General features: G+C 40.5%; 1 protein-coding gene across 1 annotated transcript in view; it reads left to right on the forward strand.

Moving 5' to 3' along the window:
• rargb (retinoic acid receptor, gamma b) overlaps positions 1–10484 on the forward strand; it is a 100116-nt gene that overhangs the window by 60364 nt on the left and 29268 nt on the right. The window lies entirely within an intron of this gene.

Here is a 10484-nt window from a genome sequence, read left to right on the forward strand (position 1 = left end):
TGCGTTTCCCGTACAACGATGCAACTCGCTGGTTTAACTACCATAGTACGATGCATCTTTAAAGAAATCAACTAGCTAGTCACTACTGTTTCCCGAAACCATGGTACCTGTGTCGCAAAACCATGGTTTGAACCACATTGGTTGGAGCTGTCGTTATGACGTTCTTCTTCTTCTTCTTCGATCTAATGGCGGACTGGTGCTATGAGCACATATCGCCACCTGCTGTAAATTAGTTTTTTTTCCTCTTTTCGACTGCGCTTTCTTAGTGACGATGTGGAGTAATTACGTTAACAACTCAACATTCATTCTTTGCACAATGAAATATAAACATATATAAACACAATGTTGTCTTCTCTGATCCCAAAAATTTATAACTATTAATTTCACAATTTCATATTTCTTAATTTCTTATTGAATATTGATAGATCAGCACAATTAAAATGAAAATAAATTATGGGTTTTACTGTTGATCAATGATCACTGTGATTGTTATACTATTGTGTACACCTGTTGCATATTTTGCTTAAGATCATCAGCTATTTAAGTCCCCTTGCCATACAGCTATGTGTTCATATGACCTATATGAAAATGACGCGAAAACCACAATTTTCAAAAAATTAAGTTACAGTTCTTTTGGAGGAGGTGGAGAATAAAAAAACAGCTATTTTCAAAGCTGAAAATTTGTGTAACAAATGCTGATAAAAAAAAAAAAATCCAGGGCAGAAATCACCCAAAAAATAAATGCTTCTGCCTATTCCTTTTCAGACTTTATGTTGATTTATGTCATCATTTGTTAAATGTTTAAATGTCAGAATAAAATAAATCTGAATCTGCCAACGTTTCCTTAGCGCTAAGCACTGCATGTGTTGCGTAGGCCTATATGTGTAATGCTACAGTACAGATACAATTTAATATTTAAGGGTAAACCCCTTTTTGTAAAATATTGTTATATGACAATTTGTCTTTGGGAATTTAACAAAGCCACTTGCACACTCGTTTCGTTTCGCACAAACGAAACCAAGACTGCGTCCCAACCAGCGTAAATAATCCTTTTGGAGGGCACTTCGAAGGGAGAATAAATGCGATCGTCACGCTATTATATCGTTTGAAATAATTTGTAATGAAGAAAGCAAATTGTGTTAAACCTAGGCACCTCGACTTTAAGTCATCCAAATTACTTAAAGTAGATGGTGAAACCTTCGAAAGAAATAGGCTATAGGGTCGATAGCTCTAAATAGAACACATCCCAGCTGCTGCGAAATCAATGACGTCGACACGACAAACTAACAAGGAACTATAGCCTACTTCTAACCACAGGTCAAGAGCTGTCGTTCCAACCACACAAGTTTGCGATGCAGTTAGCGAACGTTCGTTGGAACGATGGTTTCGGGAAACACCAAATCGTTGAACTATGCTGATAACGACGGAACTTGCGACCATAGTTGGCCAACGATGCTTTCGGGAAACGCACCCCAGAACGGTCTTGCCCTGGTGACCTTGAAAGAACGAACTCGGAAGGACATGAGGACACAGAGCGCATCTTTGTGAGAATTGAGATGTGCTGCGATCTTGTTGCTCATCTGACCGTGCCAGCATTTATAAGTAGTAGCTAATGCACAATAAATACAACATAACATCACAAACAAGGGTCATAAACTATTATAGCATTTCTTTAATATTATTATAGACATTGCTTTCATGTAATATTATCTCTCTTTTTTTTACCGCGTGTATTTGTAAAAATTATGTGTTACCCATGCTTTGACAATGTTAAGATTCATGGACAAAAGTTTGCTTCCACAAGCCGTCACAGAGGGAATCTCTTAAGCGAGAACGAGAAGTTTAAAGCTTACAGGCTTCCGTACGTCGATCCTCACAACTCTTTACGGTCGTTTAAGACTTTACTTAACTGATTTAAGACTCCACAAAGCTGACATTTTGTCCGTTTAAGAACTCACCGTGGCCGCGTTTTCGCCCACAGACAGCGCACCAGTACAGATTTAAGTTATTTTGTTGCTTGCTTGAATTATTTAATAGCACTTGAATGAATGAAAGTGTGATCATATGCTGTAGTGCAGCCAAAAGCACTAATCTGGAAAAAAAAAGAATCGAAAAAATGATTCTGCTTTTTTGCGACCCTACACTAATTTACGCTGCTTTTGGTAGATTGCGTTGGTCATTATGGAAATGATCCGTCTGTGTTCTTTAATATGTGCAACATCAGTAGATCACGTGCTGAACTTTCCATTCCCATCGGCACTTTTATGGGATTTTGCTCACGCTAATTTGCCCCGTTTAGTAAATCTGGCCCATAGTTAACTTCTACATAGCCAACTTCTCCCGTGAATGAACTTTTGCGGTTTTATTAGTAATGCAAATGTAGTTAACTGCACATTTGCAAATGTTTGTATGTGTACATAAGTGCCCTGTAATGCAGGAAAGACTGTTTTCCCCCTTGAGGGTCAGATTACAATTCATGACCAGCACACACACACTACAGACCCCCAAGGAACCACACATTCCAATACAAGCAAATCCAGCACACATGCAGTCAGAAATCCAAACCCAAATGCTGCGTAGCTCCGACCACAAACGATGAGGGCCAGGTTTATGTTCCTCGCTGGAAGAAGAGCGAGCCGCTTGAACAGAGTAGTTTTTGTTCGGTCTGTCTGGGCATCCCATGACGCCAGTGCTCGGCAGTAAAAAACGTGCGTTTGATTTTGCAAAGGCCTGCAGATGAGCCACCGACACCAATGGAGAAAGACAGAGACAATATACAAAAAAAAACAAAAGATACAAAAGGAGCAGAGGCATAGATGGACAGGAATGATTGGCAGATAGATGAAAAGCAGGAGGGCCTGAGAAAGAGACAGAATGGGGCACCTTTTCCTGTCTGCATTCCCCCTTCCTTTCTGCAGTCCTCAAGCCTTGGCCTGTGTGTGTGTGTGTGTGTGTGTGTATGAAGGGGGGTGTAATTGCCTCAAGGTGTGGAGAGAACAGAACTGGCTGAGACTGTGCAGTGCTGCTCCCTGCTGTGTGTCACTGAGGAGTGTGTGTGTGTGTGTGTGTGTGTGTGTGTGTGTGTGTGTGTGTGTGTGTGTGTGTGTGTGTGTGTGTGTGTGTGTGTGTGTGTGAGAGAGAGAGAGAGAGAGAGAGAGAGAGAGAGAGAGAGAGAGAGAGAGAGAGAGAGGGAGAACAAGAGAATGAGAAAAGCAAGAGAGGGAGGGGGATGTGTTGAAAGACAGGTGAAAATGTTGAGGCAGAGAGAGCAAAGGTATGGGGTGAAATAGGGGGTAACGTATATGTGCAGATTAACAGATGTCTGCAAAATGAGAAGGCAGGAAAAAGAAAACCATGAGAGTTTAACATTAAACTACAATTTTGTTACGATTTTAGTGAAAATGCCATTTTAATAAAAAAAATAACAACAGGAAAAGCACAAGTATTTTGTCATTGTGTACATTGTAAATTGCCTAAAACATTTTAAGCGTATTTTGTCTCTGCATTGCCAAATATATGTAAAACATATAGACTATATAAGCATGAACAGATGTTGACAAAACAAAAATGTGGTCAAAAGAAAACTTTTTTACATCTACATCAAACATTGTAGATTGTGATTTGTTTGGCTGAAAGAAGAAAGTCATATACATCTAGGATGGCTTGAGGGGGAGTAAATTATGGGATCATTTTTGGGTGCACTAACCCATAACACGGTTCCCCACAGCGGTTCTTCAGAGGTGCTATATAGCACCTTAGTCAAAGAACCGGTGAAAAACCTCTGAAGAACCGCTGAAGAACCACTGAAGCACCAAAATTGGTGCTTAATAGCTCTAAAAAAGGTTCCCCTATGATTACGAGCCAATAACCATTTTTGGTGCCATATAGAACCTTTTTTTTTTAGAGTGTTGCTCTATGCTTTCACCATCTTGATTGTTTGTATCAAAGAATGCGTATGTGCATGTGTGTAGTGTTTCTTTACCGAGTGGCATCGCCAACTACTGGCCTGGCATGCATAGTACAGCGTTTTTAGTCATGGTTCTTTTTGGACAACGTTGTTGTCTGTGTGTGAAACTTTTCAAAAACGCAAAGGAACAGTGTTGTCGTGTAAATGCACCCTTAGTTGGAATGTATTTGCAAAGTTACTTATAGTGAGTAGAATGTCTAAATTAGACCATCAAAATAAAGTGTAACCAATGGGGTATTAGGAAAATTAGAGGGAATAAACAAGTGGCTCTATGAAAAAGCCAGGCACCAGGGAGAGAGAGAGAGAGAGAGAGAGAGAGAGAGAGAGAGAGAGAGAGAGAGAGAGACAGAACGATAGAGAGAAAGAGGGAGGGTGGGCAGAGGTTTTGGGGGAAAGTTAGCACCCCACTGGGGCTGGCTTTCAGAGTTCAGTCCTCTTGAATGAGGGGAGGAAAAGGGAAAAGCAGGGAAGGTGGATCATATAGGCTGTGGGTTTGTGTAAATTTCATGCCACTCTGCAGCTCTCACACTCCTCTGGAGGAAATGTGATTATAATGACACTCATGAGTCAGCGATTAAATTTGATTCATAGTGCTTTGCTGAGAGTGAACTGCAGAAATGCATCAAATCGTGGAAAGTCGCTTATTTTCAAAGACAAACAATTAATCTTAATTTAAATAGATGTTTAATAGATGTTTTAATATAAATACATGTTGTTTTACTTAGGAAAATGACAAACTGCAATGTCTGGACATTGCATAAAAACAAAAACATCTCTGTCATCATTAACTCACAGTTTCCTCACTGACACAGTCTCTGTAAATATGTGTGTTTGTCGTCCTTTAGCACTGCTTTCTAAATAATGCACACCACCATAAAAAAACATGTCAAAGGAAGAACATTGGATGCAGACTTTGGCTGGGTCAAGGCAAGTTTGGAAGAATAAAGAAATGCGATACAGAGTCAACAGGGACAGTTGACGTAGATTTCAGCATATTTCAGTAGCAACTGTTTGGGAGAGTTACCGCAGATCTGGACAGCATTAAGTTGTGGTGCGCTTGATGAAATGAGAGAAAAATAAAGATGATGTAGTAAACTGCTGGTGGAGAGGAGAGGTGAGGTGAGGGTTGGGAGCGATGATGACAGTCAAAACATCACAGAGAGACAGGGTGAAGGGCTTTTGCCAGGCTATGAGGTGGCGAAAGGCTTCAAATGTGCTGGCAAAATGATTCGGAATGCACATGGGCTAGTTTCGAGCCACAGGCAAAACAAGTGAAAAATGTCAATTTCAAAAGTTTGAGGTTTTCACAAAAATTGGTTCATTAAAGGTCCCATGGCATGAAATTTTCATTTTATGAGGTTTTTCAACATTAATAGTTCCCCTAGCCTGAATATTGTCCCCAAGTGGCAAGAAATTTTGATCGGTGTAAACCGAGTTTTGGCTGTCTTTCTCTGCCTTTGAGAAAATGAAAGCCCAGACGAGCTAATCTTGAATTTTCCTGTTATGATGTCATTACAGGAACGGTTACCTCCCTTTCCTCCGCCCAGAGAATTTGGCACGCCCATGCGAGCGCCATATTTGTTTGTCCTCGAGAGATCATGGCTTGTGAACGAGTGAATGCTGGCAGTTTCTCAGTGTTTGGATGTTCAAATGAAAACAGAAGTCTTTTGCGTGAGGGTCTCCGGGCTAGGCTAGCCAGCTTTCCCCACAATAAACTGGATTACATTCGATTACTGCTGTTGTGTCTTTGTTTGCGCTGTGTACTCAATGTGCGTCATTGACGCTTTTCATATGATAGGAAAATATCTAAAAATAATGCTATAATCAATACTTACTCATAACTCATTCATCTCCTGTTATGGTACATTACATGTGTTACAAAGTTGGTAATAAGGAGCAAGACGGGCTTGGCGTGACTGGGACTCGTGTTTATTCAGAACTCTCAGAAACAAACAAAATAAACTCGCACTGACAGCGCTCTCACAACTCAGTACATTATCACTTTGTTAGCAATCTCTCCGTCTCTGGTCCGTTGATGTCTGGTTCGCGAACTAATCGTTCTTTTGAACCGGTTCTTTTTAGTGAACCGGTTCTTTTTAGTGAACCGGTCGAACCAGTTCACCAAATCGGACTGAATCGTTCTAAACGGTTCGCGTCTCGAGTCAGCGTTGATCCATCATTTACTAAAGTTACTAACTTTCTGACATGAGTGACAGCCCCTCCGACTAGAAATAAACTAATAACCTGAAGTATATGCTAGTAACTACAACAGTTCATTGAACTGAGACGTGCTGAGAGAACTGATGAGAAGTGACATCCGTCTCTCTGGCACAGCCTTGTGCCTCGTAGACCTCGTTAAACCACGCCCCCTCCGCTCATTTCAAATGCAAAGATGTCAGCCAATCACAAGAGTTGGCGTTTTTACTGAAGTCTCACAGCAGACACGCCCCTTGAAACAGGGCATTCAGCCAGAGGGCAAACATCAGTATAGAAAAAATGCCTTTTATTTCTAAATTATGACATTTTATGATGTAAAAATCATACTAACAATATAAGTACACCTCAGAATACATTATAAAATAAAATAAAAAATCCATGCCATGGGACCTTTAAGCCTCGTCTAGCAATCCCAATGCTCCAAAAAGCAACTAAACCTTGTCCATGAAAAATTGCAGTTTTTCTCTGCTCCCTTTTTCTCAAAAGCACAAGTTTGGTATTGTTTTAAAGCACAGCATTCACAGGTTGTGAATATTCATAGGTGCAGGTGCACTTAGGGTGTGTCTGAATCAACTTTTGATAGTTTAACGACGGCAAAAACAGTCTGCGCACCAGGCGCATGGTCCAAAAGGGTTGTACCTAGTCTCTTAATGAGTCATGGGTGTGTTTTGGGCGTAACGTGCAATAAACCAATCAGAGTTTATCTCATCTCCCATTCCCTTTAAAAGCCAGTTGTGCTCGCACCATGGCGGATTCCTGGAAACGGTGTACAACTGTGTACAACGGGGTTTGAGATACGTTTTCCCTTGTTTGGTGGGTGTGTCAAAAATGTCAGCCCAATCAGCAGCAACATGTATATAAACCGTGCGGTGTTAAAGAGACAGCTTGCACAATGGGTCCAAGTAAAGTCGTTTACAAATGAGTCCGCTGCAGTTCGGTATACGCAACAATTGACCTGTCGGTAAGCCCCGCCCCCCTTAATTGCTGTTGCTAACTCGGACAAACAAACGGAGTTGCTATATCTTACAATGACAGCTGTCAGTGTGAAAATATTATCCCAAGATGTTTTTGGACACAGAATGTAGCGTATACCCCGTCCGAATGATGGCCAAACTTTACTGATGGATTATCAAGTTTATTATGTCCTTTTTCTCTCCAAAAAATCATCGTAAGAGCTGAACAAACAAAGCATATGAAGTGCGCATTAACGTCTCATTCACAAACTATCTCTCCGTTGCATTACCATTAACATACACAGCAAATTAAACAAAAACACTCATACAACTAACAGTAAACAAACATATACACAGAGCTTATGACTTGTCGGTGGTGCAGTTAATAACTGGTAAACTTTGTATCTGCAAAACAACTCCGATAAACTGCGTGCAAGCTCTACCTTTCACTACCCGTAGACTATAATACCCATCAAAATAGGAGTCCTCCTTAGTAGGACAGATAATGTAGACCTTAAACGTATCTAAAATTAAATTAATTTACATATAACCAGTTTAATATGGAGAGGCACTGAAATGTAGACTTTTGTGTTTTTGACCTACAGTGTTACATGACGTGAGAACAGTTAGTTATCTCGGTTTGTATGTTAGCAGGGACTTTAATCGTAACTTAACGAGAGTATGACAAAAAGAAAATCCTCTCAGGATCCCTGGAATCAGTGTTACAGTACCTCAGGCACGACATTTTAGCATTTTTGTAGCATAAACACCATCAAACCGATGAGAGGTTCGGATTTTCCAATGTTTCTCTATGGCTCTGACACCTAAAGATGTCCGAGTTCCGGTCCCAGCGCAACTGATACTCAACTGCTATTGGCTCATCTGCGTTCGAGGGGAGGGGCTTACCGATAGGTCAATTGAAGATATTAGAAGACATGTTTGTCTTTTCATCCTGAAATGCGAGGCAAATGTTGGATCACAATAATTAGGAACCACAGTTTCCACAAATCCCTTCACTCTTTTATTCTGGACAGCAAGGGCAGTGACTGTAACATCGAGCCTGTTTGCAGTATTAAACATGTATTTATACTGATTTCATCAGGCTCCGAAAATTATAAAAAATAAAAAAAACTCCAAGAATAGCCTTCTCACCTGCCACAGTTGCAACTCCTGTGTCATCAGAACAGGGTGTTCAATGCACCACCGTTTCCGTCAAAAGAAAAAACGTTTTGCAACGTTTTGTCGGGGCTGTCAAGGTTTTGTTTTTCGTCAATGGCGCAGTTGTTTTCAGTTCCTCAAAATAGCAACGCGCCAACAATGCTCCCGAACACACCTGGTTTTCAGACCAGACACCCATGAGTGAACAGATGGGCGCGAGAGCATTTGATATTTAAAAAACGTGGCGATGGATGTGAAAATGATAACTGTGTCAAGCTGAAACTAGCAAAACACACTTGCGTCGCGCCTCCATTGTATTACGCCGAGTGTATGATAGGGCCCATCATCTGTTATGTCTTAAGTGAACGTTTGGTTAACAGTCGGGGAAAAACATCTTGTTACATGTAGACAGGAGGCAGACACAGGTGTTAACAGGAATGGTAGTTTATTGACCACAGTAGAGCATGGGAAGTGGAGCAGGTGAGTTAAGCGGTTGATGGTAGTTAGGAAGGTGATATGAGTGAGAGAGTTACTGTCTTTTGCATAGAAGGTAGAATGACACTGGAGCCTGGAGATTGTTGGAGACTGGAGATCGCTGGAGACTGGAGATCGCTGGAGGTCAGAGGAACGGACAGGAACACACCCACACAGCAGACAGGAAACACGGAAGGAGGGATACACGCTGGAGACAGGTAGTATCGATAGGAGAGTCCTTGAGGTAAGCATAGGTAGCAGTATATGCGAACGAGACCGGACGTGGAGTGCTGTGTGCGTGTGCTTCTTATGGTGCTGGTGATGAGTGCCATGATGAGGTGCAGGTGATAGTGATCAGTACTCTGGGGATGGAGTGCGCTGTGATTGGTGAAGGGTGGAACCTGACGTGTCTGTGACACATCTGATGTGTACGATCCGTGGAGTACAGTAAGTCTTAATATATAGGCTGTCTGTTTCATTAATGTTGATCAAACAGTTGTGGTATCATGGGGAATATATATTTTTTCCATAGATATTTGGTTTTGACTTGGTGTGTGCCAAATTTTGAGTCTTGATCTAGGTGATTTTGTTTTGGAACCGTCAGAAAATTGTTACTCGATTTTTCTCAAAACGAACTTTGCTGACTCTATCGACTTGAAACAGGTGTAGATAAGTAATTTTTTCTCTGAATACATTTTTAATTTTGAAGGTTTTTTAATAGAGAATGTGAAAATTACCTCACTTTTGACAATTTGCTCATCGCGCCTCACTTTGCCAGCACAGGTCACAAATAGTCACATTGTACATCCATAAACCTTTGCAGTCAAACCAAAACACATTTCTTCTCTGTTGAACTGGATGGAAACTATTTCATTTCATTTTTGGCCTTTTATTGCCGCTTTTATCAAAGCACTTTTTTTTGAGAAAGGACAGGAATCGAACGGTAGAAGAGGGAGGAATACTGCAGATGGAAATACTATGCTGTTTTTTAGTTATATGAACATTTTAAATGTTATAACTGATTAAGCAGCACTAAAGTGCTAAAGGCTATCACAGCACATCACCATTGATCTCCATTGATTGTTTAGAGATCACATTTTTTAAGTGGAAAAAACTACAATTTATAGATTAAGAAAGCATTAAATGTGTTTCCAAGACATATGATGTAGTTTTATTAATTTCTGTTCATTTTCCGTAATTATTTAAATTATTGGTCCAAAGGTCAGAGACCACTAGAGAAGATGCTTTTTGCAAAATGTTTAGTTACAAATTATATTATTAGAATACTTGAGTAAACAATCTGAGTAAAACAAGTTGAACTGAAGAACTAAAGTCCCATTGAAGTGCCATGAAACGCGCAGCATTATTCAATGTGTTGACGTAATTTCCACTGAAACAGGAAGAGAGGGCAGGGCATATCGAACAGCTCCGCCCCTTTTTTAAAATAGCCAATAGCTTTTAATTTATATCACAGCTCGGCCAGAGCCATTGAGCTCAGTAAAGCCGCAGTTTCCTCCTAATCTCTAACCGTTTCTCCTCCTGATCTCCTCCATATCGCTTTAAAATACAGCATTCTGTGCAGAATTCAAAAGGGTCCAATACGTTTTCTGATCTGCGGTGACTCGATCACATGATCCGCTCTGTGCTCTCGTGTCTCTGGACCGACTCGATCACATGAGACTAGAGAATCGTAAAAAAAAAAAAAAAAAAAATTA

Source organism: Gobio gobio (genome assembly GCF_949357685.1).
Source record: "Gobio gobio genome assembly, chromosome: 19".
NCBI classification, from domain to species: Eukaryota; Metazoa; Chordata; class Actinopteri; order Cypriniformes; family Gobionidae; genus Gobio; species Gobio gobio.